This window comes from Micrasema longulum, unplaced genomic scaffold, assembly GCF_059751315.1.
Source record: "Micrasema longulum isolate JH-2025_06_02 unplaced genomic scaffold, ASM5975131v1 h1tg001503l, whole genome shotgun sequence".
Classification (NCBI taxonomy): domain Eukaryota; kingdom Metazoa; phylum Arthropoda; class Insecta; order Trichoptera; family Brachycentridae; genus Micrasema; species Micrasema longulum.
Genome location: NW_028278687.1, coordinates 197,895 through 224,061, shown reverse-complemented (window position 1 = coordinate 224,061; position 26,167 = coordinate 197,895). Strand labels below are relative to the sequence as shown.

The window sequence follows — 26,167 nt, the reverse complement described above, 5'->3', positions numbered from 1 at the left end:
GGGAGTCTAGGCATTTACAGGGATCATGCTTTGCTATCGGCTGGTTTAAGTAGCCATACTACAGCCATAAACATCGTATTAACACTTGTGTGGCTGTGGTGTAACGCGTGTCTTCAAATAATACAAGAATTAATATATCTCTCTTATTTATTAAAATTATGAAGTGGTATTTTTAATAATCTTTTAATGAACATTTTTACACCGGGCAAACAGGTTATAAAAAATATGCAGGTTTTAGTATAAAAATATTTATCTTTTCTATGCGAAAAATAAATATACGAATGAAAGTGATGCCAATGCCACAATAAATTTGTTTTTTTTTTTTAAAAAAAGCAGGAGAATAAAACGTATAAAACGGAAGAAAGAGACGTTGTTCTCTCTATCCGGTGTTTGTGTGAAAGAGACAAAAACAAAATAAGAATTCATTCAATCAGTCGGTTATTAGCAGTCAGCAGGAGTGTACGATAATTAAATAACTGGCGTTTTAATGATTTGAAATTTATTTTGCTATAACAGACCTAAATAATATTATTATTTTTATAAATTACGAAAAAGGAATTATTTAACTGCATGTCTCTCTGTTTTTTTTATATGTTTGAACTTCAGAATATTGAAAAAAAAATTAGCACAGCCTTTTAAGAGTTAACTTTTATTTTGAACTAAAAAGTAATGATTGTGTTTTTTTAAAGGAGTAATCCGTTAAACCTCTATTTAGAGGCTTGTCAGCAAGTAAGATAGAGGGGATATGGAAGGAGGTAATGAAAAATAAACCAAAACACTCGACCAATTGAGAAAAAAAAAATTCTTGGATTTTTTTACTTGAAACTGGCAGGAATCGAACCCGCGACGCCAGTTTCATCGTTGGCCGTCTTACCAACTGCGCTACGGTGCCTGTAGTTTGGTATTTTTAGAAAACATTTTCTTTGTAAATATGACCGTTATTACCGTTTCTATGAAATAACCCTTTAATCTTTTCTCGACTTAAGCCCGGATTAAAACTTGTAATCAGTTAATAAAGTTTTTCAGTCTTTTTTTAAGTCGGGCTCAGAAAACGTCTCCCGCGAAATTGGATTAACTTCATGACAACGGATTTGAGTAAAAAGAATCCCTTCCGAATTTCAAATTGTAAAACATGAAAGAATTAATTTAAGTTTCGAACAATGGAATTATTTTGATGGTAAGTGAGTAGGAAAAGGAAATGGTTTTCCAATTAAGAGTCCATTAAAACGTTTTATAAATTGAAAACTCACCATATCTGGCCTGGAGTATGATGACAGTAAGTGCGAGCAGTGCCTCCCTGAGAGGTGCCATCTCCCTCGCACTCACACCACGTGACAGCGGAGCGCCAAATTCACCTCATGTTTACTTCCATTAAACTTTTTTATTTCACGAAATTAAACAGATTCCGCCGTTTTATATCCCTTTTAAACACATTTAAACTATAACCAATATTATCCCCAACGATATTTAAACAACACACGCTTTGTTCTGCTTTTGATCTGAAACAAAATAAAACATAAGTTGTAAACATACGATCAAAAATTAAAGGTATAGGTAAGTATTTTATAACAAAATAAATATTTACATAACTACTCCTACTTCTATAATCACGCCATTGCCCCAGACGAGTAGGTTAAGAGAATGGATCGCCACTCTCGTCAATCCTGACATACATTCCTGGCTTCTCTCACATTCATACATCTTATCATATATATGTGTCTACTTTTGACATGACCAGACTTTGAGAGATTTTGGTTTATCTGATCCTTCCACGTCTTTCTTTGTCATCTTTGCCCCACGTTACCATTCATTTTTATAAAATATCTGTTTTACCAATCAATTGAATAATATATACATATAGTTGGATAATTTATAAAGCGCCATTTTTGTGAAAATCGCCTCAAGGGCGCTGTACAATTAATAAATATCCCAGTACGTCTTGCAGCTACAGAACGCATGGACGGTCTAGTTCCTCGTTTTCAATTAAGATCAATCAAAAATTATAACAGATAGGAGCTAGATAACAGGACGTCTTGCAGCTACAGAGCGCATAGACAGTTAGAAATTTAGCCCCCATTTACACATTTAAAAAATTGACAAATAAATTTAGTGTATTAAAAAATAATAATAATATGAATAATAAAAAGGAGTAAGATTACAACACGCCTTGCAGCTACTAAGCGCATAGACGATTGGAATTCTAGACCCCGTTTACAAAATGTAGGTATTTTAAAGTTGATATATGAAAGCTAGATAACCAATCATCGTGCAGCTACAAAGCGCATGGACGAGAGGAATTCCAGCAAAGTTAAAACCATATCAATAAATTTATAAAAAATAAATTATAGTAGTAAATTGGTCAAGTGTTTATATGCCAAGAAGTAAGCAGTAAAAAACTAAATAAATCAAACACTGTTTCAACTCCATGGTTAACAAAGGGAGATAGATACCCGAAGAGAAGCTTTTGTAGACAGTAGGTAGATACCGTCGCCATGTGGCCCGCTGGCTGGTAGATAGTTTCTGGAAACGCACTTGTGTAGTACTATTATGCCTTTTGTTTCAATGACTTGGTGTCCATTTTGGTCCGTATTATTTCGTTTTCGAATTGTATAAGATAATTTCGTAGGTATACTGGAAAAAAAACTTATTTATTTATTTATTTATGACAAAATACAAGGTTTTTAAACTTTACATTTTATTACATATTTTATTAGTACGAAATATTCCCAATCAGCAAAAGTGCTGGTATGTGCACGGGCTGTAAGAACTGTTTTATTTGGGTGTTTTTTAAGTACGTACATGTTTTGTATATTTTTTAGATCATTAGAAAGTGAATTGTAAAAATTTATTGCTGCATACAAAAAATTGTTTCTTTTTCTGTTTTTCCTAGGTTGTTCGCAAGTAAAATTATTTGATGCTCTTGTATTTATTTTAGGTATGTTGTAGTTAAAATTAAATTAAATATTTGTCTTTATTTTATTCTTTTTCATCTTAAATATCATTTTTATTTTTTCTGTGTAGATCAATTCCTCTAGATTGAGCATTTTTGTTATTCTTTATAATTCTGTATTTCTAGTATATTTATTAAAATTAAATATTTCTTTAAGTGCTTTATTCAAATCCCTGTTATGAGAATTCAAGCATTTTTATTTCATTTTTTTTTTATATCTTATTTAATTAAAGTAAGGTTTTGAGTGCTCATTTTAGAACTTGTTTTTAATTTTAACGTTTCTTAATTTATATTAAGTCAATATTAAGTCATTTAAAGCTTTTTGCCTGAATAAAATACCCGGTATACGACTTAACCTTAAATTTATTTTTAAAACTACAGATATATGAAATTAAATATGACTTAATGGATTTTGCCAATTTGTAAAGCGTTAAAAAAACTTTACAAAACTGCATCATTAAGTCAAATCTGCATATTTTCGAGTTAACGTGTTTTGCCAGTATACCCACGATTTGTCGCAAATAAAGTACATTTTTTTCAAATAACATATGGAGTTCGAAAAAATAGCAGTTATTTCCTTACATTCTCTATGATAATTATGAATGTATGACTGAAATGTCTATTTTTGTATTTGTTTAAACACGTTTTATAGAATGCAATACAATATTTAAACATAATATGAGGGCGGTATTGCCTTAAAGCAGTATTTTCCATCATAACACATTGTTATATTTATATTTTTTTCATTTGAAATCTAAAGTCGTAAACGGTTATAATATAATTATTGATACTTACCACTAGATTTAAAAAGATTTTAAACTTTTAATTAACAATAAACGTAATGCATCATAAATAAAATTATATTAATACAATAACAGAATTCGGAGAACAAAAAATAAATGTTTATATGTACATATTTACCTTTATAAATTTAAAATAAAAATGAAAAAATATATTGTATTTACCCATCATTACTAACCCACGACGACAATGCCTGCATGCTGTCGCTGATTCCTCTATTGAATTTATTATTATTCAAGTTGAATATATCACTCGCATTGGCTCCAATAATGTTATTATACAATTTGCAAATTCGATGTTTGCATGATTTTTTTCTGCACTAGTATTAACGTTGGCACAGCAAAATAATTTGGTGTGACGGATACGTGTAAAAGGTACATGGAAATTAATTAAACTAACTAAATTAGGGCACTCAGTAATGCCATTTAAAAGCTTTAATAAAAATATTAAACTAGCAATCTGTCGTCTATTATATTAAATAGAATTACAGCCAATGGAATAATAAATTAATACGAGTAGTACACTTGCCAAACACAGAGCCTGGCTCTTTTATGGCAAGTTCAACCTGATTTGTTAATTATTTTTCTTTTGTGTATATTTTGGAGTTAAAGAAAGCTTTTTTTAAATATTTAAAGGTTACATTATTAATTTTTTAATAAAATTTAGATTTAATTTAATAAAAAGTGAAATCGGGTTTTTAAATTAAGGTAAAAAATAAAAACTTATAGGTACTAAGTGTGAGGTGAGGAGAGCGTAAATGTGGAAAAAAAACCTGAAGAGGGAAGGGTAAACTTGAATAATGTCTTTTTTTAAAGTAAAAACTTTTTTCTAAAAATATTGCTTTTTATATAACTATTGTGTTTTTGTTAAGTAAAAAAATACATTTCTACTGTTGTTAATAAGACTTCTTAACGTTGTAGACAGTCAAAGTAACTTATATTAATATAATCATTTTATGTGTATAAATTAAGATAAACATACGTTTTTTTTTTTAAATAGTAATATTTTGATTTAGTTATAACTGTACTTAGTTATAAGGCTTAAACAAAATTTTAAACTTTTATTTCTTTTTCGACAAACTACAACGTTTAAAATCAAATGAGAATCTTATTAGTGTTAGTCTTGTGTAGTTCCACTTATAATAATATTGATCCTTGTCATTTACACTTTCAGTATTCTAGATAGAATGGAATCCTTTCATGTTCCATAATGTTTGTTCTGTCAAACAAACACTTCAGCATTACACCTAACCCTGGGGCATTTTTACCATTCCTCCCTGACAAAAAATGAATTCCATTAACCCCTATTTACTCAGGCATATTTTGACGCCTTTAAGTGCCCCTTTACCCTACCTCGCATACGGTGAGCTTTCACACCTCGACTGTATACAGATCATATCAACATGTGACTTAGAAAGTGCATTGTCAAACGCATTGATGGATCGGTAAATATGATTTGATAAAAATCTTTGAGAATTCACGTACTCTGTATGCCGCATGCAACGTAAAATGCTTTTTATTATTTTTTATCACAAAGTCATTCTGCTCAATCTTTTTACTTAAACCAAACTGCCGAACGAAACCAAAAATTTAATACTGTGGCAGTTATGTCTAATTAAAATTTGTCCTAAGTTGTTGGAACGAAGAACTTTATTCTTTTTTTTTTGACGCCTTTGCCCGTCATGCATAATGCTTCAGGTTTATTCCACGGTCGGGTCATATTAAATATCCATTCCAAATATCTGTAAAAAGTATCAAAAGTATGTATTTTGCAATACGAAAATCGATTTTATAGTACGGAATTGTGGGATGCGGAGGATGCCATAAATCAAATTTACATGCTTCGTTAATTTCACAACAAACATAATTAATTACAAAATTTTAATACCTAGAACGTATTTATCTATTTAAAGAATTTTGTGCAAATACAGTAGAAGAAATATTTCAACAAGAATCTATTAAACAAGTTATAAAGAGAAAAAATGTCATAGGTAACCAAATTTTAGAAGTTGATTGATTTTTGTAATTAAGTATAATCGTATGAATACTTTTGTAAATGTTTTTATATAAATATTAATGTAAAATAAATGTTTTACTTTTACGATTACATAGTAAAAAGTTGTTTTTACAGTAAAATATTTCAAAGTCTCTGGACTGCCAACTGAAACGTAGGATTGATCACATTTCTTTGATGTCCTAGCTTATTGCCATCAAAAGTATGAAACAATATCATTCTCTTCAAACACATTTATTATTACAATCATATTCTTATTTTTCAATACTCTTATATGTATTTCTTTTTATCTAAAAACAATATTATCCTAAAACCAGAACTATTTTTTAACCGCGGACACCTGTTGTATATAATTGGATTAGTTTTCTGATTACTCGCTTGTACTTTATTACGAAGTATATTGGTACTTTCATATTAACTTTCATCCAACAATTGGGCATAGTATTCCTACAGAAAAGATTAGGTACAGTATTTTACTGTGGGTAGCATTTTAGAGGGTAGGGTTTGTATTAAAAAGGTCCGGTAGTCCCCGAATCGACATTGGCCATTGTAACCTATCGAGAAATGTGTCTGAATTCTGAATAGCGGTTTCTATTTGACTGGGTTTAGGGCTGACTACCTACCACTTGTAGGTTAACGTTCACATAATATAGGTAAAAGTGTGCATACACATACAATATACATACATATATTATAATATGTATTTTTGAACGGGGGAAATTTCCGAACCTCGCCATTCTGCTTCCTTTTAATGCCTAATTTATAGTATTTAGAAGATCCACAAATGAAATTATCACCATCATCACCGTTCCTTTTCTGCACCTAATAGTGCATAGGGCACTGCATTGGTACACCAATCGCAGCGTATCTTGATCATTTTGTTTCATGAAGGTAAGATGACCAGTCTTAAGCTTCAGGTACCAGTCCAGGGGCTATGGAATATTCTGGTGTAAAAACACCCTTATAAATAAATATTTCATCTCAACCATGTCGGGAATCGAGCCCGAGACCTCTTGCATTCCAGGCTTACGTGAACGCTTAAATAAAATTTAAATCAATAGTATTAATACAATACAGTACTATTTTTTTTTCTTTATTTATTAATAATAAATAAAAATACAATATTACAACTAAATTTCGGAAGGTGTTGACCTCGCTCTTTCATGACATTGGTCGTAGGAGAAAAGTTGATGCATGCCACGGATTGGAGAATTTTACTGGATGTCAAAAATAAAATATAAACAAAGGAATATTTAAAAAAAATATATTTATAGATGACAACCATGAAGTTTCGCATAAATAAATTGTCTATGTTTATATATTGTATGTATGTGTATGCGCATGGGTGTATGTACGTGTGTGTGTATGTACATGTGTATATATGTGTATATATATATATGTGTGTGTATATATGTGTATATATATATATATATGTGTGTGTATATATGTGTATGTCTGTATGTATATGATTCAAAATGTGTATCCAAATAAGTTTATATTTTGTTTGTCTGTGCTCTATGTCCATTTGTTAACAATTATAATATATTAAAATGTAATTGCCTAGCTTGGAACGGGGTATGTACCCTTGTTAGCTGGACAAATTGAACGTGGAATTTTATTTTGATAAAGAGTGTGAATAAATAAATAAATAAAATACAATTTTTTACATTTATCAAACACAAACATTTACATTAACGTTTCCCATTACGTAAAAGAAATCAACAATATCTTGTGTGCGGTGACGGTGACGGTGACGGTAACGATTGTGATGACGATGGTGATGACGATGGTGATAATGGTGATAATGGTGATGATAATGATTATGAAGATTAAAAGGTCTGAGATTCTAAAAATATGCACTTATTTTTTTTCCTCCCCAAACTGAGATATGTATGTATTTATCATTCATCTGTGTAATGGACCCACGTTTACACCATTAAAAGCGCGTTCCATTAAAAATAATAGACTCGTTTTGCTGTTTTTACACGCTCATAAGTGAATCTTTCCTCCTCACACATGTGTTACACACTACACACGTGAGATAACTCGAGCAGACCCGAATCCCAGCCATCGAACATGTGCGCCGAAATAAACGTGTGTAAACATTCCTCTATCATATCGATACGTTTTTCTGCCAACGGATAACGAATAACGAGACAGTGTTGGGGCATATTTATAATATCCTATTTAAGGCGATGACAAACATGAAGCAAAAGGAAATAAAACCGTTATTCAACCCTTTCAGACCTGGTGTTCATTAAAAAATTCGCTTTTTTTAATATTTTACTCCCGTACCTAAGAAACTTAAAAAATCCTGGGTTTTTTTTATCTCATTTTTCAAAAATAAAAACTTTGTTATTAGTCTAACACGGTAAACGAACTCAATTCCGCTTAACATTATTTTACCTCATTGATCATGTCGGCCTCGTGGTGTGGTGGTCAGCGCGTTTGCCCACCATGCAAGGTAGAGGTCTCGAGTTCAATTCCCGACATGTTTGACAGGAAATATTTATTTAAAAAGTGTTTTTACTCTAGATTATATCATAGTCTCTGGACTGACACTTGAAGCGTAAAACTGATCATCTTACTTACATGTATTATTATTATTACTATCGTGGATATGTTAATATATAATATAATACCTCAAGGGCGCTTTACAAAGTGATTATACAAAAATTTTTACTTTTTTGATTTGTATTTTAAGAAAAACAATGTACTTTGTCATGTTCCTTTTAATCAAAATGATCAAGATACTCTGGGATTGGTGTACCAATGCAGTGCCCAATGAACCATAGATGCGGAAAGGGAATGATGATGATGATCATGTTTCGTTATCTGTCTTCTAGTACCCATATACATATATGCTAATAATAATAATACTTGACTGATTTATAAAGCGCCATTTTTGTAAACAATCACCTCAAGGGCGCTTAACAATTGTATACTTATATTTACATTATAAGTAAACTAAAGTCATATATTTTATTTCCTGATTCAAAATTGAGAATTAAAAATATGATTTTAGTTGGGATCTGAACTGATTGGGACAGTCGATGATTCGTTAGTTTAAAGGCAATTGGTTTCAAGCAGAGGGGCCGCAGCGGAAAAAGCACAATCTCCGAATGTAGTGTTTGGTGAGCACCGGATTTCGACAAGTTTTGCTCTGCCTGAATCAAATGCTGACCTAAGGTACATTTTTTTTCGGCATGTATTTTCCCTAATACAAAGGTCCGATAAGTATTGTGGAGCTATTTCATTAAGGGATTTGAATACTGTCCAGCAAAGCTTGTATTTTATTATCTCTAGGCTTTTTAACCAGTCCAAATCTCGAAGATGTTGTGAGGTGTGAGAATATTTTTTCACTCTCGTAATAAGCCTTGCTGCTGCATTGAAAACAGATTGAAGTTTATGAGTTTGGTATTTTCGAAGTATTTTTGGTATTTTTGAAGTATTGTAGTTAATCTAGACGCAAAACGACATTAGCATTCACAAGAGCTTTACAAAGTTGCGTCAAAAGGAATATTTCTCTATACGCTAACAACGTAGATAAGTGGAATAACCACCCACCTACCCTGCTTAAGGATCCACCACAGATGTAATTAGTTTTCTTTTTGTATTGATTCTATGATTACTCGGAGAACAATATTCTAGGTATATTATATTAGTTTTATATCACCCGTCGATGGAAGAAACGCTTTAGTATATTTGGGTCTTCTTCTAAGATAAAAGTGTTGTACTAATAGCAAAGTTTTAATATTTAAAATAAATTTTAATGAAGTGAATTTCAATTAAATTAATAACAAATGCAACGTATTTAGATATTTTTTTTAATACAAAGCTAAGGCGATTAGTTTTACGCTTTAGGTGCCAGTCCAGGAACAAAAAAATATTGCAGTTTTAACAACCTTAAACGAGTATTTTAGGTCCATCTTGCTAGAAACACAGGACTTCAATAATGGTAGACGAACGCGCTAACCACTACACAACGAGGAGGACGTATCTCCGCTCGATTTTCTTTTTCATTATTTTTACCTAAGATAAGCCATTGCGTCGAAAACACTCGTAACTAACTAACTACTAACTAACTAACCATCACGCCATTTCCCCAGAGGGGTAGGCAGAGAGGATAGAACGCCACACCACTCTGTCCTGGCACACTTCCTTTGCTTCCTTCACATTCATACATCTTTTCATGCACGTACGTCGATTATTCCGACTTTTCACATGACCACTTTCAAGAATTTGTTGTACTTGATCATGCCATGTCTTTCTCGGCCTTCCTCGACTTCTACAACCAGACACATTCGCATCATAAATCTTTTTAGCCGTTCTTTCATCATTCATTCGCTCCACATGACCGAACCATCGCAAAAGACCTTTCTTGATTTTGTCGATAATGCTTAACTCAGCCTTGCATTCTGCTCTAATTTCGACATTAGGTCACCTATCATACATTGTTTTTCCGCACATTCGCCTGAGGGATTGCATTTCAACAGCATTCAGTCCGTAAAGGTTATATTTCACATACATTACTTTCACCATATTTCTTTCTCTTAAATGTACTCTACCTCTGTTGTTATATGAACATAGCTTAAGGTGGCTTTTTTTCAAAATTTGCACCGCATAAATAAACCGATTATTTAAATATGCCAATAAACAAAATAACTCGCCTACAGTCTTTATTAAATGCTGCAGCGAGATTTATTTTCGGAATCTCTATATTCAGTTATATCACTCCACTACTTCGAGAATTACACTGGCTACGTTTTTCACAGAGGATGGAATACAAATTCTGTTAGCTTATGTATAAATCACTGCACAACTATGCTCCGCAATATATCTAGGGAACTATACATTCCAGATGAACTATGTAGCTGACAGGCGTCTTACGCTTAGATCAGCTACGTCCACGGCGAGAGAAAAAGTTATTATATCTCTACGCAAACAGCGCCTTAAATTCAGTGAACGCGCATTTGCGGTCGCAGGCCCTACGGCATGGAATGCTCTCCCAACAGAGGTGCAAAGCTGTGAGAGTGAAGTGATGTTTTGGAAAAAACTTAAAACCCCCTTGTTCTCTAAATCATTTGAATAAATCCGTAGCATGTAGTAAAAAATAAATTGTTTTGATTAAATAATAAATTCAAAAGCTTCAATTGAATTTATTTTTCTATAAAATCACTTTGCAAAGCGCCCTATTACGAAAATGGCGCCATATAAGTTATCCATAATAATCATGATTTTTATGATTCATTTTTAGTTTTAATAATATTTCGTTCAATTGAATTAAAACGGAAGGTATAATATCAAAATAAGTAATTTATTGTAAAGCAACTTATTTCCAAAACGAATTTATCATTAAAATTCCTGGAATTTATCGCCTCGGGGAAGATTATCTTGTGAAACAACAATTTACAATTTGATAAGAAGAACAAATAGCGACTTATGAATAAGTTCTTCTGCCTAAACTGCCCTAAGGGATGAAAACTTGTATCTGTTAAACGTTATGTTCGTTCAGTGGAACAATGATTTTTTACCTGGACTACTACTACCATGACGCCATTTCCCCGTAGGGGTAGGCAGAGAGAATGGACCGCCACACACGTCTATCCTGGCATACAATCCTAGCCTCTTCCACATTCATACATCTTGTCATACATGCCCTTCGGTTCTGTCTGCTTTTGACATGACCAGACTTAAGATTTTGGTTTATCTGATCATGTCACGTCTTCCTTGGTCGTCCTCGTCTAACGTTGCCGTGGACTGCTATTCTAAACGCTATCGTGGCCGAGGAAAACTGTTTTATAGCGCTTATTAAAGCGTTTTCTACAGCTACGAGAGTATTCACAATAGCAGCCCTGAACATAAATCTGCGCTTCTTCTTAAACGTATTTTAGGAAAATATCTATAAAATAAAATAAAAATACAGACCTCGTGTCCTCTACATTCATATATCTTTTCATGCACGCACGCCGATAATTCTTACTCTTGACATGTCCATCTTCAAGTATTTGATGGACTTGATCGTGCCATGTCTTTCTCAGTCGTCCTCGTTTTCTGCATCCATCAACATTCGCATACTAGATCTTTTTAGCCATTTTTTCGCTGTCCGTCCGCTCTAAATATCCAAACCATCGCAGCACCCCTTTCTTGATTCTGTGGATAATGCTTGTCTCAGTCTAACACAGTTCACGGGTCTCGAGATTTGTGCACATATCATACATCGTTTTACCACACATTCGTTTGAGAGATTTAATTTAAACAGCATTTAACCAAACTATGTTTTATTCGAGCTTTACGATTTAATGCCTTTATGACTCATATTCACTTACACTAATTTGATTGCGGCAATTCTCAAAATGTGTCATAATTTTACTATTTTCTCAGCGACAATTTTGATTTTCCTTAATCAATGTAGTAGCATATTTAGAGACAAATCTAAATTCACATGACACATCCGTATCATGTGACAACAAAATAAATTGTTTTCATTAAATTACAAATTTAAAAGCTTCAATGAAATTAATTTAACAATAGAATCACTATGTAAAGCACCCTTGAGGTATTTTATTACGAAAATGGCGCTATATAAGTTATCCGTAATAATAATAATAACAATAATTGGTGATGCTTTAAAGGGTGAACAGAAAACTAAGTTTTAAGACATGGTTGTATGACGTTTTTAGGCTCTCCTATAAATTATATACTTTTCTTGTGACTCAATTGAATCATTTTTTTATAGATTTATATATTTTGTTTATCATTTTGCTTTCTTTTTTATCTTCGCTTATCCCTGTACTATCTTTCAATAATTCAAATAAATCCGGTTTGGCTACAATTTTTTTTGAGGTAATAACCACAAATCTGTGATTTAATGCAATTGTATTATTGGAAATTGTAAACGTGTATTCTGATTTAACTTCTAATCAAATACTACAAAGTCAATGAATTATCAAAATTAAATTTAAATCAAGGTGTAAAAACGTTACAATAACGACACTGCAGACGGATAATTGGCTGTTGTTCAAACACCTTTTTAATCCTAAATCAACAAATCAGTTTCAAATGACAAATTCAGACATATAAATTTGCCAATATTTTCCTAAACACCCGAAATTTCACGTCAAATTACAACATATTGGTCACATCCTGTTCCCTAAAAACTATCCCGCTAAGTTTGGAGCAGCAAAATGACCCTGAAATTTCATAAATCACTTTTGGGGCAGATGTTTCGGCTTTCTTGCCATGCGACCCCGTGTTTTCGTACCCCTAAGTAAACAATCATAATATCTGAGACAGTTTGCTAAATACACACGCTCCCTTAAAATTTTATTGCCTCCTTAAATTCCTGAAGACATGCGGTCGCCCTTTGGAAAGGTTGAGAGTTGAGAGAGTTCTAATCTCGCATGACCTATGCGTTGTTTGGTGTTTGCCGATAAAAGTGTGTTCTGTTAACTAAAATCTAAAAAAAATGCACTTAGTTTCTGAGTAAATAAGCAGATATCGCACTCCTAAAATAACACTAAAAATAGATCACTGTTTACTAATGTTGTTGTGCAAATGGTATTATACCCTGTGTTAAAATTTAATACAGGACTTCCCTTTTTTATTTCGCGTCTGCTTAACACTATAACTGTATTTACTATTTACCTTATGTTCGGAGCAAGACTAATAAACGTTTGATGGGTTGATTAGTTTTTTTTGATGAATTGCATAAGAACTATAAAAAATATGTGGTTTTTCAATATTTTTTTTTGTGTATTAGGGTAAATCACTGTTTGCCATCTAGAGTTTTTACATTCGGTCAAAAAATGAACTTATTTGCTAAAGTATTTTTTTATCAATAAACAAAACATTAAGTACTTAGAAATGTTCAAGTTTAAAAGATAATTTCTCGACATAAGGTCTGAGCAACCGATGAAACATCCTTAAGTTGTTATATTATCTTCTATAAATTCAAATAAGTACATAGTTTATCTTTCACGATGATAATTCCGACTTTTATTCATTAAATAAATAAAATTAGTAAAAAAAGAATGTAATAAATCTTATGGCATTACAAATTTTATCGTATTTTGTGAGTTCGGACGATACATATGATATGGGCCAAAAGTTTCATATGACTTTATATATTGTGTCAGTCAATACTACTTATTCAGTATGTTTGAATAGTAAATATTATGATAATACATGTTTGGATTTTACTTATACCTTTTACGAAACAATGTTTTAAATCTACATGCATATTTACAAACGATAAGAACATTGTTTATCAATCACAATCGTGAACGGTTCTTATCTAAATTACTAATTTTGAACAGAACTTTACCTAATACACACCATAATCATTAAATTTGAAGATAAACGTTCCAACCCTTCTTGTTATCAAAGCTACATATGTAATAACATAAAAAATTATCTTAGCAAACAAGGAATTGTATTAACAAATTACAACAGGGATGGAGAACATTTTAGAAAGGGGAATATGGAAGTCTAGGCATTTACGGGGCTTGCGATCTGTCATTGGCTGGCTTAAGTAGCCACTTTACACACTGTGTAACAATCACCATTCTGCCTTTGTTTGAACATCCATATTTCTTAAATTTTTCCACCTATTGATTTTAGTGGAGTTAAAGAGCTGAAACCTTTATTGTTCTGAAGAGATTCATCTGATCGAATTATTTCACATACTAGGCCTAAAAATAATTGTGAATATTACACAGTGTGTAAAGTGGCCACTTAAACCATCCAATGACAGATCATAAGCCCTATAAATGACTACACTTCCATATTCCCTTCTTCAAAATGTCCTCTTTCCCTGTTGTAACTTGTCATCTTAATGACTCCCTAGTGGGTGAAATCCAGTCTTTTGTCTACTAACATTTGGACAAACTCAAAATATTGTACCGAATTAAATGTTTGAAGTCTCTGGTCTGGGCAATTTTGACTTAAGATGTGCAGGTATTGAAAAAAAATCACTGTAATACTTTAAATTATAATGTTATGCGTCTGCTATTTACCATACTGATGTGCATTATATTTGTTTTATATATACATATTATATTTCTGATCCTATATGCTGTTTTTGGTGAAATACTACTGTGTTGCGCTCTGGCGCTCTGTAGCGGCCTGACGTGTTTTTACTCGCTCCTCAAAAAACAATATTTTTTCTAAAGAAATCTGACTTTCTAAAATTCGTATTCTGTATCAAATAATTTATTAGCATTATTACCTCAGTTTAAGTGAATAAAATAGTTTATTTTGTTTGTACATCCGCGTATTTTGACTAAATTATAAAGTAATTTTCTATCGCTAGTGTTAGTTCAGTTGAGTTTTGTGCGTACTAAACCATCGGACTCGTGAGCCACTGGAACCTAAGACAAGCACGTGGACGGGGATAGCGGACAGAGAACTGCCACATGTTCATCACTCCGCAACTCCGTACCCTTGAGGGAAGTTACAAATACCCTTACTTGATTTATGATATGTCGACAAAATTGTTAACAATTTGTCGATTCTCTAAAGTTAAGACATGTGCAAAGGAGTCTCTTCATTACCTTACATTACCTACACAACAGACTCATTGCTTCAGTTTAAAAATGTAAAAGAACGCTTAGATCAGCATGTTATCGATATAGTATATAAATATAATTTAATTTCTTCAGGACAAGTTTCAAATCTATTTAAGAAATATAGAGGATGTCGTGGGGGAAGAAAAATAAAAAATAAAAATAAAACAAACACAGTTGATAACACAAATAACACTTTTATTAATCAGATCTCTAAGTCACAAGTCACATATTTAAATAAAGATAAAAATCAACCAAAAACAATTAAACACGTAAAAATAAATAGAAACGCAAACACACCTTGTCCTCTTTCACTTGGTACATGGAATGTACGTTCAATCAGAAATAAAATTGATGATATCCCCAACATAATTAACGATAATAATCTAGACGTTCTTGCATTAACGGAAACTTGGCTTGAAGACCATAATTCTGTTACCATTAATCTACTTCGTAGTAAGGGTTTTAATGTTATTGAAGAGGCACGGAAACCATCCATTGAAACCGTTCATAAGAAAAATAACATAACATGGACGAACCACGGTGGAATTATTGTACTAACAAAAAATCAGCTTAAATTAACAAAAATTAAAATACCACTCTACACAACTTTTGAATGCATTGGCTGTAGGGTTAGCGCAGGCAGCAACCATTTTACCTTAATCACAATTTATAGACCAGGTTCTAAAGCACCACCTCGGAAATTTTATTCGGAAATAAAATCTTTACTTGAATGGGCCATCACTCGTACAGAAGTAACATACGTAACTGGAGATCTGAACATTCGTTTCGACCGCAAGACGGATTCAGAATCGGTTCGTTTTAATGCACTTTTAAGTGATTTCGATTGTTCACAAGAAGTAAATACCCCTACACATGATGCGGGAGGTACACTTGATGTTATAATACGACGGAATTGTGATAAAAAAATCACAGTTTTTGTAACAGACATCGGACTTTCAGACCACAGATTAGTGCACTGTAAAATTAATATCCAAAAACCAACACCAACTTACAAAACACTCGCATCAAGGCCATGGAGAAAATTAAATTTAGAACATTTTAAATCCGAACTTCAGACATCGTTGATTGGTCCGGACATTGACCGTCGCTCAAACGACGTCGATCAATTGGTTGGGTTGTACAATGAGGTACTATCTAACCTGATAGACAAACATGCACCATTTACTACGAAAACTATTCGAAAAAGGAAATCTGATGCATGGTTTGACGAAAATTGTCGACTCAAAAAGAAAGAGCTAAGACGTCTAGAACGCAAATACAGAAACACACTGTTAACTTCGGACCGATCAATATGGTTAGATATGCAAGCCTCTTATAGGACATTTATAAAAGAAATAAAATCTAGTTTCTGGTGTACAAAAATCACTGAACAGAAAAAGTCTCCAAAACAACTCTGGCGAAGCCTTCAATCTGTTCGTGGTGACTGTATAGCAGAGACATCTAACACAAGCGCTACTGCCACTGATTTTGCCGACTTTTTTACAAATAAAGTCGAAAAAATCAGACTGGCGTGTAGTTCAGCGAAAAAACCTGTAATTTTAGATAATGCCCTTCAAAAATTCAGTAAATTTGAACCAACGTCTATAAATGAGGTTAAAAAAATTGTTGCGGCATTACCCAACAAACAATGTATATTAGATCCGATGCCAACATGGCTTTTGAAAAAATGCATTAACGTATTAGCTCCATTTTTAACAGATTTATCTAATACATCCATGGAGCGCAGCATTGTTCCGAGAGCCATAAAAAAAGCAAATGTAACTCCACTTTTAAAAAATTCACAACTAGATGTGGAAGATCTTTCCAGTTTTCGCCCTATTTCAAATTTTCCCATCGTATCAAAAATACTAGAAAAAATGGTTTCTCACAGGCTCGTTAACTATATCGAGCGGAATTCTTTATTTTCGGTAAGGCAATCGGCATACCGACGTTTTCATTCCACGGAGACGGGAGTGATAAGAGTACTGTCTGACATTATAACGTCGGTGGACTCTGGTAATCTGGTGTTGATGGCTCTTCTGGACATGAGTGCTGCATTTGATACTGTAGACCATAATATTTTGCTTGAACGTCTGGAGAAAACTTATGGTATCCGTGATCAGGCACATATGTGGTTCAGTTCATATCTTAATAAAAGAGAATATGCAGTCGTGTTCCAGGGTAAAAGCTAAACCAACTTTCGGGTGTCTACAGGAGTGCCTCAAGGGTCAGTACTCGGACCACTTCTCTATCTCCTTTACACTAAAGATATAGAGAACATTATCAAAGAATGTGGATTGTGGTCGCACTGCTATGCAGATGATACGCAGATTTATTTTTATTGCAAACCAGGCGAGAGAAGTGTGCTTGTCAATTTAATTGATGGATGCATCAAGAAAATAGGAAACTGGATGGCTGAAAACAGACTAACATTAAACCCATCAAAAACTGAACAACTGTGGGTGGCTTCAGCCAGACGACAGAATTTGATCCAGGATACGGCTCTACCCAATGTAGGGAGTGCCGTTTTACCCACCGTTAAACTACTGGGAGTTTTACTCAATTCTGACCTATCTCTTGACGCTCAAATTAGTAGGACGATAAGTTCATGCTTCTACCAGCTGAGACAAATTAAATGCATACGCAAAAATTTGCCGGTTGATGCCGCCCGTCAATTAATAAATGCGTTTGTAGTGTCTAGAGTCGATTATTGTAATGGTATCTATGCAGGTCTACCAATGAACAAAATGACTCGCCTACAATCTGTATTGAATGCCGCAGCGAGACTTATTTTCGGAATCTCTAAGTTCAGTCATATCGCTCCACTACTTCGGGAACTACACTGGCTACGTTTTCCACAGAGGGTCGAATACAAACTCTGTTGGCTTATGTATAAGTCACTGCACAACTCGGCTCCGGAATATCTAAGGGAACTATGCATTCCAGATGAACTAGCTGACAGGCGTCTCACGCTTAGATCAGCTACGTCTACGGCGAGAGGAAAAGTTATTATACCTCTACGCAAACAGCGCACTAAATTTGGTGAGCGCGCATTTGCGGTCGCAGGCCCTATGGCATGGAATGCTCTCCCAGCAGAGGTGCGAGGCTGTGAAAGTGAAGTGATGTTTCGGAAAAAACTTAAAACCCACTTGTTCTCTAAATCATTTGAATAAATCCGTAGCACGTGACAACAAAATAAATTATTTTAATTAAATTACAAATTTAAAAGCTTCAATTAAATTAACTTAACAATAGAATCACCATGTAAAGCGCCCTTGAGGTATTTTATTACGAAAATGGCGCTATATAAGTTATCCACAATAAATAAATAAATAGACAAAAAAACAATGTAAAATTTTTAATTTAAAAGACACCATTTCTTAGACTCTTTCAAATCTTTGTTTTAAGGTTGGTAGTACGTAGTACTGTTACTGACATCTTTGTCAAATTTCATATCAGGATTCGCAATTTGTCCAATAGTTGCGCACGTGTTTTGTAAACAAAAAAGAAAATTTTGCAATTTTTACAATGTTTGATTTTTTTGAACAAATAAGTTGCATTAAATTTTGTTTGCGGAATGAAATTTCTACTGCAAAAACGTTGAGAATGTTGCAAAAGGCCTTCGGTGACTAGGTTCTGTTGCAAAAAATGTTTACTAGTAGTACAAACAATTCAAAGAAGGCAGAGAAGGCGTTAAAGGCAAAAATCGTCCTGGAAAATCATCAACATCAACTGATGAACAACACATCACGGAAATGAAAAATTTGTTAATCAGAAATCATCGATTGACAATAAGAGATTTTGTTAAAACTGTTAATATTTCATGTGAATCAGTCCAGACCATTTTGAAAGATGTTTTGCGCTTGAAAAGAGTAAAATCTCGTTTGATGCCAAAAAGACTAAATTTTTTGGAAAAAAATCGTCACGTTTAATTCTGTGAAACAATTTTTTCTGACCATAAAAATTAGGTGATATGTATGAAAACTAAAGATGAGACTTGGATCTATGTATATGACCTGGAAACAACCGACCAATCAAGCGAATGCCGCACAAAAGTTGAGTCAAGACCGCAAAGATCGCGCCAAAGTCGTTCTAAATCAAACCAGTTTTCTTCGATTATCGTGGTGTTGTGCATTATAAATTCCTTCCGTCTGGCCAAACTGTGAACAAAGAATATTATTTAAGCGTTATGCAAAGTTTACGTGAAGCTATTCGCAAAAAGAGGCTAGAATTATGGGCAGACAATTCATGTGTTTGCACCACGATAATGAACCACCTCACACTGCATTGGTGTTTCGAGACCATTTTGCCAAAAATTTAACTCACATTGTTCCACAACCATCGTAATCGCCTGATTTTGCACTGTGTGTTTTTTGACTATACCGTAAGCTTAAGAGAATGCTCCGAAGATATCGTTTTGACACGATTGAAGAGATAAAAACTGAATCACTGCGCGCTTAAAAGGCCGTTCCAAAAATCTACTTAAACAATCGTTTCGAGGATTGGAAAGAACGTTGGCACAAGTATATTATATCAGAGGAGGAGTACTTTGAAGGCGATGAAATAGATTTAGAAGAAAAAATTAAAATTTTGAAAGTTTTTAACAATTTCACCGAAAAAATTATCTCCCAACTCAACACAGGACTTTTAGGTCCTTGGAGTTGGAACATTTATTTAATAAAATGCGTTTTAAACTGTTTTTAAGTAAATAAATAAGTAAAATAAGTAAATAAATTAATTAGTTTGGCGTCGAAAATTGTACTTTCAAACAAGTTAAATTATAACGAAAATGGCGCTTAATAATTTATCCATAATTATTATTATTATTATTATAAACCTTGCTCCCTCAACATACATACTTGTTCTAATGTATGCACTAAGATTCTTTCGACTTTAGACACGTCAGTCTTCGGGTATTTTTGGATTTTTTTCCTACCATGTATTTCTCGGTCTTGCCGTTTTCTGCACCCATCAACATTCGCATAAATTATTGATTCTTTTAGCCGTTCTTCAAATGAATCTCATCCAGATCAATAAATGTTACATGAAGAAATGTGGTTGTTCAAACTGACAAAATGATGAACATTAAACATTACAGAATTTTATTGTGTAAAGTGGACACTTAAACCAGTCCATGACATATCATAAGCCCTGTAAAGACATAAACCTCCATATTCCCTTCTCATAAATGTTCTTGTTCTATTGTAAAATCTTCACATAGTATTCATTCAAAAAACCTCAGTTTTTTATATAATATATATATGTACAATGAAATAAACGCCCCTTACATAAATCTTCAAAAAATACGAGCTCACGATGTTTTTTTTTTCAATTGCTTTTTTTACTAAAAAAAGTGTATTCATATTAAGCGCAGTGTCATGTTTAATGTCCAATATTTTATCTTTGATATTTTTAACCTACGTATCCTTAAAAAAAACAGAATTGATTGCACAAAGGATGCAGTACCTACCCTAACATGGATTCATTGTTAACAAATGTATCTACGCGTGTTTTGTGTAGGGTGACATAAAAAAATGTCCCTAATATTCTAGTCTCCAGGGGTAGTCATTGCCGAGTGAGGGTTCGATTAAGTATGCGACCATTGTGTTATGAATAAAAGTGCCACGGTAATTTATCTTTTACCGACAGCCGCGTAAAATTATAGAAAAAATTTCAAATTAATTGATGTTTGAAGGGGGGATTCTTACGATCATAAAGTATAAGACTCGTATACGCGCCGGTTTTATCATTTAAATAAAAGAAAATCAGAAATTCGTAGATTCAAACAATGTTTTTTTGTGCAAAATCACATTAAAGGCAACCATGTTAGATTAAAAACTCAATTACAATATTATGTTGGACAAGTAATCGATTTAATTTGTTTTTACCAAGAATACATTTACTAAAAATGTTTACTTAAATTTTAAGTTAAGTTAAAATCGGAGTCATTAGCCTTTCACAGTGAAGTCTTATGGAAGAAAACGAAGAATGAAATGGTAAAAACAAGAATTAGAGAAAGCTGAATGCTATCGAATTGCGATCTCTCAGTCGAATGCGTGGTAAAACTATATACGATAGGTGCGCAAATGTTGAGATCCGTAAATTACGCATGGCAGAGATAAGCACTCTCGACTAAATTAAGATACATACATCACGTGGACAATAAAATATTGTTTTGTCCTAGGACTCGACCATTGAAAATGAGCCAGAAAAAGTAATTTTTATAATTTAGTTCGTTCTTTAATAATTCCAATACATCTTGGTGTAAAATAAATAGTATTTTTCGTGAACTTGCTCTTAATAAACGCCTTGAATGAATGCTTTCTTAATCCATTAATTATATTTGTCTCAGATTTCATCATTCGTAACTTTGTCATACATTAGTTTCCCAAACATTTCAACAATGTTTGAGTATGTCCAAATGCTTGCAGACTGGCTGGATTTCCTCCCTAGGGAGTTATTCGTATTTAAATTTATTTCAACAGAGAAGGAAAACCTTTTGAGAAGGGAATATGTAAGTCTAGGCATTTACAGGGCTTATGATCTGTCATTGTCTGGTTTAAGTGGCCACTTTACACACTGTGTAACATTCACCATTCTGCCCATGTTTGAAAATCCACACTTCCTCAACCCTTCCATCTGTTGACTTTTGTGAAGTAAAAGAGCTGAAACCCTTATCACGTGGGTGAGATTCATCCGGCTGAACCAAATCACACTAAAACAATTTTCTCATTTTTATACTTCTTCTTTTACGAGGTAGTTAATTCAACCAAATATGTTTTCCCTCTCTGTTGAAATAAATTTAAATCCCAAACATTTGGTTAAGACATTCGACCGCGTTTACTCAGCCTTCATTTTTTCTCTGCCAGTCACATTTTTCACTTCTATGCATAAGTGTTCGGACTAAGATTCCATTGTGCACTGCCAGTCTGCGATAGAGCTCCAATGTATAATATTGTACTGACAGTAATTATTCGTTTCGTATTTTGGCAGTAATATTATACGGATAATTACAAAAGAAAATACGTCGATTCTTCTAACTAAACATTTAACTACCCCCCGAAGATTTCGTCTCTATAGGATTTGTAAGTAAAATGTACGCCTCGGGGTTGAGCATTGATTACGACTGACTTTAGGTGCCGAACTAAAAATTGTGGGGATGTTTTACAATAGAGACATTGTAAATAACTGGGTGGCTTACAAAAAACGCTATTTACACTATTACCCCTGACAAAAGGATCACAGATATATTTTACGGAAAACTGTGACACCCCATACAAAGCTTGAATGGGAACAAAGTGTGCTGTACAAGGATTTATTTTTTTATCATTATTTGTAAGAGCTTATAACAATGATGAGTTAATGAAGAGAATAATGGTTATTTTGTTGGAATTAGTTTAGTGTATTTTGTAAAAATATAAGCGTACGTTTCACATCACTAGTTACGGGCACAATATTTTTTTGTATACGGCAAATAACTTCAATTTAATTTCAATTTCAAACGTGCAAGTAGTACGCTTTTCAAATTAATTGTCAGAGAAAATGCTGAGTTGGCAAAATAAAATTAAAATGAAATTAAAATTGTTTCCCCGTAATAGTAGGCAGATAAGATAGAACGCCATCTTTGAATACAGACCTCGCTTTCTGTACATCCATATGTCTTCTCATGCACGCGTCGATTATCTACAATTTTTGACATTAATAATTTAATTATGGATAACTTATATAGCGCCATTTTCGTAATAAAATACCTCAAGGGCGCTTTACATGGTGATTCTATTGTTAAGTTAATTTAATTGAAGCTTTTAAATTTGTAATTTAATTAAAATAATTTATTTTGTTGTCACGTGCTACGGATTTATTCAAATGATTTAGAGAACAAGTGGGTTTTAAGTTTTTTCCGAAACATCACTTCACTTTCACAGCCCCGCACCTCTGCTGGGAGAGCATTCCATGCCATAGGGCCTGCGACCGCAAATGCGCGTTCACCAAATTTAGTGCGCTGTTTGCGTAGAGGTATAATAACTTTTCCTCTCGCCGTAGACGTAGCTGATCTAAGCGTGAGACGCCTGTCAGCTAGTTCATCCTGAATGCATAGTTCCCTTAGATATTCCGGAGCCGAGTTGTGCAGTGACTTATACATAAGCCAACAGAGTTTGTATTCGACCCTCTGTGGAAAACGTAGCCAGTGTAGTTCCCGAAGTAGTGGAGGGATGTGACTGAACTTAGAGATTCCAAAAATAAGTCTCGCTGCGGCATTCAATACAGATTGTAGGCGAGTCATTTTGTTCATTGGTAGACCTGCATAGATACCATTACAATAATCGACTCTAGACACTACAAACGCAGACATGTCTGTAATCAAGTATTTGTTAGATTTGTTCATGTTATATCTTTCTCGATCTTTCTCTATTTCTTCATTTATCAACATTCACATCATAAAACTTTTAAGCCGTTCTTTTGGCGTCCATTTGCTCTACATGTTCAAACCAACGCAGAACTCCTTTCTAGATTATGTCAATAATGCTCATCTCAGCCTTACGTAATGTATGGATTCGACATTTGTGCACTTATCGCACATAGTTTTTCCACACATTCACCTAAGAGATCGCATTTCGACGACATTCGATATAAATATAAGTTGAACGAATTTCTTCTTGCTTTACTTATGCAGTAAATTAGTTTTTTTCTGGTTTTGGCATCACTTTTATTTGTATAATTATTCTTCGCATAGTAAGAATAAAAAAAAAAGTATTAAAATCCAGCATATTACTACCAATGTTACTTTCCAAATCCGATGTAAAAATGTACATTTGAAGATTACAAAAAATACAACTTCATAATTTAAATAAATAAGTGAGATACATTAAGTCTTGTTATCCTATGTAGACTCGTGTTACATCATAGCCCCATAAAACATATTTTTTACTTACTAAACAAACGTTAAAAAAACCGGATGTTTCGTGTCATTTTTATCTTTCAAATGTAAATTTAAATCGATGAGTGTAAGAATATTCCTTTGAAATCTTAATTACTGCATATTTTTATGTATACAAAAAAAAAATTATCGTAGAATTATCGAAATAAAAGTGTACTACATATGACTTTTGTCCTGCTAAGAATCAATGCATGATAACAAAGTAAATTGTTTTGTTTAAATTACAAATTCAAAACGGGCAAACTAAATTTATTTCTTTATATAAACACTCTGTAAAACGCTCTTGAGGTATTATATTACGAAAATGGTGCTTTATAAGTTATCACTAATGCTAATTATAACCTCGAAATGTATCCAGTATTTTTATTTATATAGGTTCCTAAAAATAAAAGACCCATGGTTTTTTTTTTAATTACGAAAGGCGTTCTAATGTTCAAGATGCTATCAAAGATTTCAAATCACTAGATCTTTATGGGTTCACTTGAATAATAATGTCTTACCAAGAGGATATATTTATGTAAACGATGAATATATTTTTAAAAATGCCATTGAGGTGTATCTTAATGAAAATTGCGAAGTTTTTTCAAAATAAGTCCATAATCCTGCACATGTGCAATGTGCATTGTGCGTGAATTCGGTAACTATTCATAAAATCACAATATTTTGCCAACTTATACAACGTTGTGCCAGCATATTGTTAAACAAAAAATGTTTTGTTATTCATTCAAAGAAACGCCGAAGTACCTACATCCTTCAGGAAGAATACGTATTCCTAACAATTCCTATGAAATGCGCTTACACAAATTTACAAAGAACATTATTGGAGACAAAGAAACAAAACCTACCGTCGTGAAAACAATGAATGCATAGTAATTCAAAGTCTTTAGTAGTTAAAATTGAAATAAACACGTTTAAGTTCTAGATCTGTAAATATTTTTGTTGTTAACGACTTAGAGGAGATGGTTCCGTAAAATTTTAAAGTAAGGTTATGATTTTCTTGCGCTCCCACATTATTTAAATTAAGTATTGTTAGTGTCATTTAAATTCTTCTTTATTTTGTGTGGGTAGACATTACAAGCTTCCGACTGCATAATACAGACAACTGTTATTGTAATGTTTTGATTATATTATTGTACATTTGAATTGTAGAGCTCTTTGTTGTTTTCACTACACACTTACGGATGATTTGTGGTTCTTATCTCATATAACTTATAGGTACTTAAAATATGTGATATAGTAGGTATTCCTACTTTTTGTTTTATTGCAACGAATAAACTTATGTTTGTAAGGTATTTTTGGAGGTTCCGTGAAGTCATAAATTTTAACTTTCTTTATATTTAACCACGACAAAAATACTCAAAGATGATTTTAAAAACACATGTCTTTGTAAGGTTAGATACCTTAAATCTTTTTTATTTTTGAAAAATATTAAATAAATACTTTCAAATTATATTATTTGTTAGTATTTTTGTTATTATTTTTTTTTACATTTTTTTTTGCACCACAACAGGCCAGGAGGCCTAATTACAGTGGTGAATTACATCACAGAGCACCCAGGCTTGAGAAAAATCACATTTCAATTTTTGTGTTCTCACCGGGAATCGAACCCGGAACCTTTCGTGCGTGAATCGAGCGTCTTGACCACTACTCCACGGAGGCCACCGAATATGTATTATTATTATTACTTCTCTTCTTCGCAGTCTCAATCCATTGGTTGGTTTGCAGCAAAGTCCTGCATCTCGTCTTCCATTGGTCTCTATTTTCTGCAGCCCTCTTTAGCTCTACATATGAGGCGCAGTTTAAATCTTCGCACAATTGCTCCAAATATTCCCGTCAGGGGCGCTCTCTATAATTTGTCCCCTCAGCCATTCCCTCTATGGCGCATAATGTGGCCGA

General features: G+C 33.1%; 1 long non-coding RNA gene across 1 annotated transcript in view; it reads right to left on the bottom strand.

Annotated features, from left to right (window-relative positions):
• Positions 1–309: 309 nt before the first annotated feature.
• The window catches only part of LOC148275148 (uncharacterized), a 43,606-nt gene continuing 17,748 nt past the window's right edge, over positions 310–26,167 (bottom strand). The window contains exon 2 of the long non-coding RNA XR_015824100.1: positions 310–1,499. This is a non-coding gene — a long non-coding RNA (uncharacterized LOC148275148). The remainder of the gene's footprint in view (positions 1,500–26,167) is intronic.